This window comes from Chaetodon auriga, chromosome 1, assembly GCF_051107435.1.
Source record: "Chaetodon auriga isolate fChaAug3 chromosome 1, fChaAug3.hap1, whole genome shotgun sequence".
Classification (NCBI taxonomy): Eukaryota; Metazoa; Chordata; class Actinopteri; order Chaetodontiformes; family Chaetodontidae; genus Chaetodon; species Chaetodon auriga.
The window spans coordinates 33,047,501-33,055,000 of record NC_135074.1 but is presented as its reverse complement, the minus strand read 5'-3'; the positions used below and the strand labels follow the sequence as shown (position 1 = coordinate 33,055,000).

At 49.7% G+C, this 7,500-nt stretch overlaps 1 protein-coding gene across 3 annotated transcripts in view; it reads right to left on the bottom strand.

Moving 5' to 3' along the window:
* The window catches only part of fhod1 (formin homology 2 domain containing 1), a 43,550-nt gene that overhangs the window by 25,619 nt on the left and 10,431 nt on the right, over nt 1–7,500 (bottom strand). The gene's annotated exons all lie outside the window — the stretch shown is intronic.

Here is a 7,500-nt window from a genome sequence, read left to right as displayed (position 1 = left end):
CCGCAAACACTGCTAAAAAAGCTAACACAGCTAACACCACTAAAACAGCTAACACTGCTAACACCACTAAACCGGCTAACACTGCTAACACCAATAACACAGCTAACACTGCTAAAACAGTTAACACTGCTCACACTGCATACACACCTGACACTGCTAAAACAGCTAACACTGCTCACACTGCTAACACTGCATACACACCTGACACTGCTAAAACAGCTAACACTGCTAATACTGCTAACACACCTGACACTGCTAAAACAGCTAACACTGCTAACACTACTCACACCAATAACACAGCCAACACGGTTAACTATGCTAACACAGCTAACACAGCTAACACCAACAGGACGTCCTCTGCGTCCTGCAGACGCACAGCAACAGTTGCTGTTCTGAGCTTGCTGTGGGACAGAGCGTGTTGCTGCTGTCCAATCAGAGACAAAGAAGAAGAAGTGAACATCTTCAAACAGCTTGTTAGAAAAAAAGAGGATCTGAAACACAAATAAACAAACATACAGTCAGCAACCACAGGAAGTCATGGCATCACAAAGCATACATCACATCCTGTGGAGTATGAATGACTCCAACAGTTGTGCGCACACACACACACACACCACTCTGCCCACTAGAATTATGGGATGTCAGAACTCTACTGGTCGAGGAGATGGGCTTACTGGTCAGATTCCAAAATGTACTGGAAATGAACGTCCAACAGACCTTTAATGTCAACTGTTTACCAGCTGTGACCTCAGGTAACCTCAGGTAACCTACACAGGAGAGGACGCATTCAGCTCCTGTGCTTCAGAGAGAGTACTAATACCACACTGCAGAGTCTGCTGTCCTCTCCAGACACAGGTGAACCACAGATAAACTACAGGTGAACCACAGGTGAACTACAGGCCATAAATCAAAATCACTGCTTTAGGACGAGAGGCAGACCAATCAGAAACTCCTCTGCAGCGTCTTTGCTCTCATGAGGCCACGAGCACGTACTCAGCTTTAAATCAACACGATAACGGTTCAGTGTTTATTAGTGTGTGTGTGTGTGTGTGTGTGTGTGTGTGAGATGCAATTATGCAACAGATCAACATTTTGATTGGCTGAGAGCCTTGTTGACATCAATTATCATACCACTACCGGCTGACGACCTCTGAACGCAAGTGCGCACACAAACAAACACACACACACACACACACACACACACACACACACACACACACACACACACACACACACACACACACACACACACACAGAGTCTTGCTGGGATGTTTGTGTGGGACAGAGTCACAACAGAGGATGAAGAGTGAGGAAGACCAAACACACACATGAAACAGCCAGACGATTCTTTGTGTTTGTGACACTCAGGACATCTGTGTGAAGACACAGGAAGTCTGAAGACGTTTTCAGAGACGCAGACATCACTTCAGCTCAGAGCGACCACCGCTGAGCACGAAAAGCAGGCGAGACCGCCAACATGGCCGCTCAGGACAGCAGCTCGGACACAGGTTCAGCTGCTCTGCCTTGGTTCAAACGTCTCTCAGTCAGTGTGTCCAAAGTGCAGACAGCTGTTTAACTGAGCTGGACTCTCAGTGTTTACTGAGGACTAAACAGGAAGACGAGTCTCAGCCTTTGATTTCGTCCTCCTGTAAATTCACGTGTCAGCACAAGAAGTCTGATAACCAGAGAGAAGCTGCCGACTCAGCATCTGTCCCCTGAGTCCACGAGGACACAAACCCTGCAGGGGTAAAGAGCCGCTCCACTGATCCACGACCAGGACCAGTCCGCGTCAAAAGGTGCTGGATCGGAGTTTAGCTCCGTGTGAATGAGGCGTCATGGCGGCGTTTGGAAGCGCTGCAAGTACACGTTAACATACGTGTGTGTGGCGGCCGCTTTAATCTCAATATCAGCTGGTTTCTTTTCTAAGTGCGGTTCTAATGTTTCCTCTTTCTGTTCTGTTTTCTGTTCCTGCAGCTCCTCAGAGGACGAGTTGGTCGAGTTCTCACTCAAAATACCAAAAAACCCAGAAGTGCTGTTGTTGTTGCAGCGTCTCTCTTCACAGCGACAGGTAGTTATTATGAAGTCATGATCAACACTTTCACAGCCTGCAGTCAGCCGGCAAACACCTCACAGGAGGACGAGACATTTTCAGCTGATCCAGTCAATAGATCTGCACAGAGAGAGAGAGAGGTCACCACGTCGAGTCCCTCGGGATCATCTAAACGAGGACTTTCCACCTCGGTGTGAAACGCCGCCTAAAGCCTTCAGTGTGTGCAGAGGTTTGTTTTTCAGGCACAGCTGCTGTGAAACAGCATGGCGCTCATTTCAGAGGGGACCGTGAACCGGTCTGTCTGTGGTCACTCCGTCGGACCAGAGGAGGACAAAGACATCAGGTGGACAAAAACACACGTAAGTGTGAGATAATGAGTCACTTTGACAAGTTTTTAGGCCTTCGTGGCCTCGTTTCCTGTTTTGTCTTCAGCAGTTTTCTGCCTGACAGCATCACATAAATACACTGTTATCATGTTTCCACTGAGCGAACATTCAAACCACAGACTCCACGTTTCTCTGTGGAAACATTCAACATGTCTGCAGCTTCAGTTCACTCACGCTGATCCAAACTGATCCCGACGTCCTCAACAGAAAGTTTGAGCAAAGTTTGTCTCAGGAGGAATCCAGAGGTTAAACAAAGTGCTCGATGGGAGACGTGGGACGGACGGGACTTGTCATTTCACACCAAATTACAACCAACCAGATGACAGATGACTCCTTAGTGAGGTGTGAGTCAAAGCCAGTGCGAGGCAGATTACAGAGCTGCAGTTTGAGTGTGACAGCACAGTGGATCCCAGCAGAGCTGCGGTCAGCAGACACAACCTTTGTCTGCGTTAACCAGGAGTCAAATACAGCTCAGAGAGGACGTTCAGCAGCCTGCAGCTCACGAAGAGCTTCACACGAATCACAAAGCAGCGTCTGTCTGCCTCGAACAGCTGGAGCTGAAGGAAACGCTCCATCCCAAAATATTTCACCACAGAAGCTGAAGCACTGATTCACACAAGTAAAAATAAGAAGATGAGGTCAGAGTTCCACCGCAGAGGCAGAGCAGCTGCCGTTCACGCGCTCAGCGTTCATGTGATCGCTTATGTTCTGTCGTCACGCTGCTGCCAAGCTCATGTCATCATATCAAAGCAGCGAACACGCTGGTGGACAGGAACAGCAGCTTACAGCGAGCACGTGGTTATATTTGAACTCTGAGCTCAGAGCCTCAGAACTACGACGCCGTCAACAAACACAACCGTTTATCCTGCTGCGCCTGCACAGCTAACTGCTAACCGCTAACAGTGAGCGGGCCTGTGGCGACCAGCCGACTGGAACCAGTTCATTTCACTAATACAGACCGTTAAGACCAATCAACAGGCCACACACACTCACACACACTGCCTGTAAGACATGGACAAGGGAAGAAAAAGCACCATAAAGTGAGACCAGACAAAGGTCCACACAAAGACAGGAAGAGGACGACGTTCGCTAACTCAGACGGAAGCTAACACGAGGAGGAGGAATCCCGCAGGTTCGATCAGGAAACAAGACGAAATTAAACACTGAAACCTCTGACTGGACGATGATGATGATGATGATGATGATGGCGATGCTTCTGGATGTCACCATCACCATTGTCGCCTCATCTCCCATGATGCATCTGTCCTGATCTCAGTGGGAGCGCAGAGGGAATAGATCATCAGCTCTGAAGCAGCACAGACAGACAGAGACACCTGAAGTCAGAGCGTTAGCCTGTCCCCCGTCGAGCAGAGAAACAGGGGACGGGCTGGTGTTCAGGACCTGTGAGGACAGACGTCCTGCAGACGTCCCGTCTTTACATGAATACCTGCAGCCTGCCTCACTGGACTCAGAACACGGGGTGGTTCGGACTCTTTTCACGAATCAACAGAAACATTTGTGAGACGCCCGGAGGACGTCAACGTCCACCGCAGTTAGCAGAATGATTGTGATGTGACACATCCCAGAAAGCTGAAACCTGGTCTCTGAACCAGGAGCTCAGATGAGAGCTTGTCCTGAAGGTGGCGCTGCAGGAAAACTAACATGTTGGACATGTGTGGCAGATGGAGACGTTTGGACTGAAGTCGACATGTTGTCCTCAGGAATGCGATTGGGACATGTCATCGTGACGGACACGTCCATGGACACCCAGCAGCTGCTGAGGTTCAGGATCTTGATCCAGACCAGGTCTTGGACTGACCAACATCACCTCAGGCTCTGCTTCTCACAGAGCAGGAAGCTGCTCGTCTGACTGGTCTGAAACAGGACGGCCTGTGAACCAATCACAGTGGAGCTCTCTTTGTCCATCACAGCCTCTCTGCCTGGTAAACAGCCACATCTGCACAGACTGTAAGTTCGACAGCTGTAGCCTCCAAGCTGGATCTGACATTACCCTGATGACATCACTATGACATCATCCGGGTCAGAGAGCTGGTCTGCCATCGCTCAGAGCACAAGCATCCATTTCATAACACTGAGTGAGTCACTGAACTGTTCTGGACGATGGCGTTCACCTCTCAGTCCGCCCATCTGTCCGTCTGTCCGTCTGTGAGGACGGTGAGTCACACTCATGCAACTTTGACCCAACATGGCTGCCAGCCAGCCACAGTTTCACTGGATTATAAAGAGCAGTAACTGTTTTATGATGGCGTGTGTGTGTGTGTGTGTGTGTGTGTGTGTGTGTGTGTGTGTGTGTGTGTGTGTGGATGTGTGTGAAATTCCTCTCTCCTGACCACACTCCCACACATAGACTGGAGTAACTGTTTGTGTACGTGAAGGGCAAAGGACTCATGTTGCATTCAGGTCCAGTCAGTCAGACCGAAAATTTGAACTTTATGGAGCTCATCAGTCAGCTCAGCTTTCAGGTTTTGAACAGCGAGCTTTAAAGGAAAAGAGCTGTTGGACTGTAATAGATTACACAGGTGTACCTAATAAAGTGGCCAAGAAATAATCATCTGGATGAAAGCTCAGCTCATCCTCCGAGACGATGGCAAGTGTTTGTGAAGACCACTGCTGGACGTCCATTTCACACAGAGCGGAGACAAACAAGCTCAGCCCATCAGATTCAAGATACAGACGGAGGGACGGAGGGACGGAGGGACGGAGGGACAGAGGGAAGGGTTCATGTTCGTCCTGCAGAGACAGGAAGTGACCCAGATAAACTTAGCATGGTATTTCCTGTTTGTACCAGTGTAGCTCGCTGAGACTCTGGAGGTCAAACATCTGAGTGGAGACCAACCTTCTGGACGTTCTGGTTGGATGATGCTGTTATTGATGACGTCATCAGTAAAAATCAATCATGTCAACAACACAACAAACAAGTGATGTCACCAAAAAACTATGAGAACAACTGGATCTGACTTCAGATCAGAGTCCTGACAGACCAAAAACCAGGTCCACCCGACCCAGACTTGAACAGACCCAGTCCACCTGACCCTGCTGTGAGGACTTGTTTCCAACCTGCGGGAGTTTCTGACTGAACGAGTCGAGCAGGATCACCTGAAGGCATCATGAAGCAGCTGTCAGTGTTACAGAGTCGAGATCAGGACATGAACCAACATGATTCATCAGCAAATCAGCATGAAACGGTTTGTGAGGACAGACCACGACGTCCTCTGTACACACTTTCACTTCTTCTGTGACTCCTGCTTCAGAGCTGCTCTCATCTGTGTCCTCTCCTCACACTGAGGCTGTCTGTCCGTCTCACCTGCATGGACGAGCTTCACCTGCCCGACCTTTGAGCAAGAAGGAGCCAGTGTTTATCTGGTTTGTGAAGGCAGCGAGGGAGGCAGCGGGGGAGGCAGTGAGGGAGGCAGCGAGGAAGGCAGCGAGGAAGGCAGCAGGGGAGGCAGCGAGGAAGGCAGCGAGGAAGGCAGCGAGGGAGGCAGCGAGGAAGGCAGCGAGGGAGGCAGCGAGGAAGGCAGCGGGGGAGGCAGCGAGGAAGGCAGCGAGGGAGGCAGCGAGGGAGGCAGCGGGGGAGGCAGCGAGGGAGGCAGCGAGGAAGGCAGCGAGGGAGGCAGCGAGGGAGGCAGCGAGGGAGGCAGCGGGGGAGGAGGCAGGTCTGACTCTGAGCTCCCAGCCTGGAGGAGGAAGCATGCTGGGAAATCCCCTCCAGGGCAGGAAGGGTGGGGTCATGCCAGGCAGCGACGGGGGAGGAGGAACTCTGCCAACGTTCAGTGTTTCCCAGAAAGTTTTCACATGAAATTCAGTGCTCTCCAGAGGATGAACCCTCAGGTTCAAACGACTCCACGGTCTTTCCTCCAGAGCATGTTTGGCTCCACAACTGCAAAGACTCTAAGACCAGATCAGTGATCAGGAGGTCCAACACTTCTCGGTGGTATTGACGACTGAACGCAGTCATTGTGAGTGCAGCTGTGTTTCTGTGCAGGTCTGAACTCGTTCTGTGTTAAGATCGTGATCTGTTCACTTCTCTGACGATCAAAGTCCGACAGTCACACTGTGAAGATGATCACTGCGACACTGTGGCACAAAACCAAACAACAGCCTCGCTTTAGTCAAAGTGTCTCCATTACCAGTCTGCTGAATTAGCTGTTAGCAGCTCCTGTTAGCGCCTCCTGTTCACTGATCACTGTGAGAGTGAAAAACATGGAGAATCTCAGAGGAGTTCTGCAGTCAGAAGTCATATTTGTGATTCCTAAGTGGATTTATGGATGTTTAATCATGGGGGTAATTGTGATAATTATATCTTCAGGAAGTGTCACGCTCAGGCTAAAAATATGACAGCAGCCAAACGACAAAAACCACCTTCCTGCTGGCTCAGCAGGCCGAGCCTCTGCTGCAGTTTGTCTCATCTGACGGTGAACTGAAAACGTCTACGTTTGTTCTTTCACAACAGGAAGTTATTCTGTGTCTCCTGGTGAAATTTTGATCCTTACTGATGAAGAGACGGGTCACAGGGAGGCCTGATGAAGCTGCACAGCTAACATGCTAACACATTAGCTTCTCCCTGTTCTCTCTCAATGGTTTGGTTTCTTCTTCTGAACTCTTTGTTTTCATTTTGTTCCAGAAAAAGTTCTTGAAGCTGTCACAGAGTTAACTGCTTAGCTTAGCTTAGCTTAGCTTAGCTCAGCTGCTCCAGTTAATTAAAAGCTGTATCAGCATGACGTCCTTCAGTATGCTGACGGTGTGTGAACCAGGTCTCTGTTGGGACCAGTTTATAAAACCGGCTTCAATAAAACAGCATGGCGACACACAGCTAACAAGCTACGATAGCTTCCTCCATTTTGGACTCTCCAACCAATCAGACAACCAACATCAGGACAGTGTTCTATTGGTCAAGGAGTAATTTCACCGTTTGAACCTTCTGGTGTGACTGAACCTGAAGAAAACCTCAGACCCACCAGACGACATCTCAGAAAGTGCCGGAAATGACACATTTCAGCAGCTCTATGAGGTCAACACACACACACACACACACACACACAC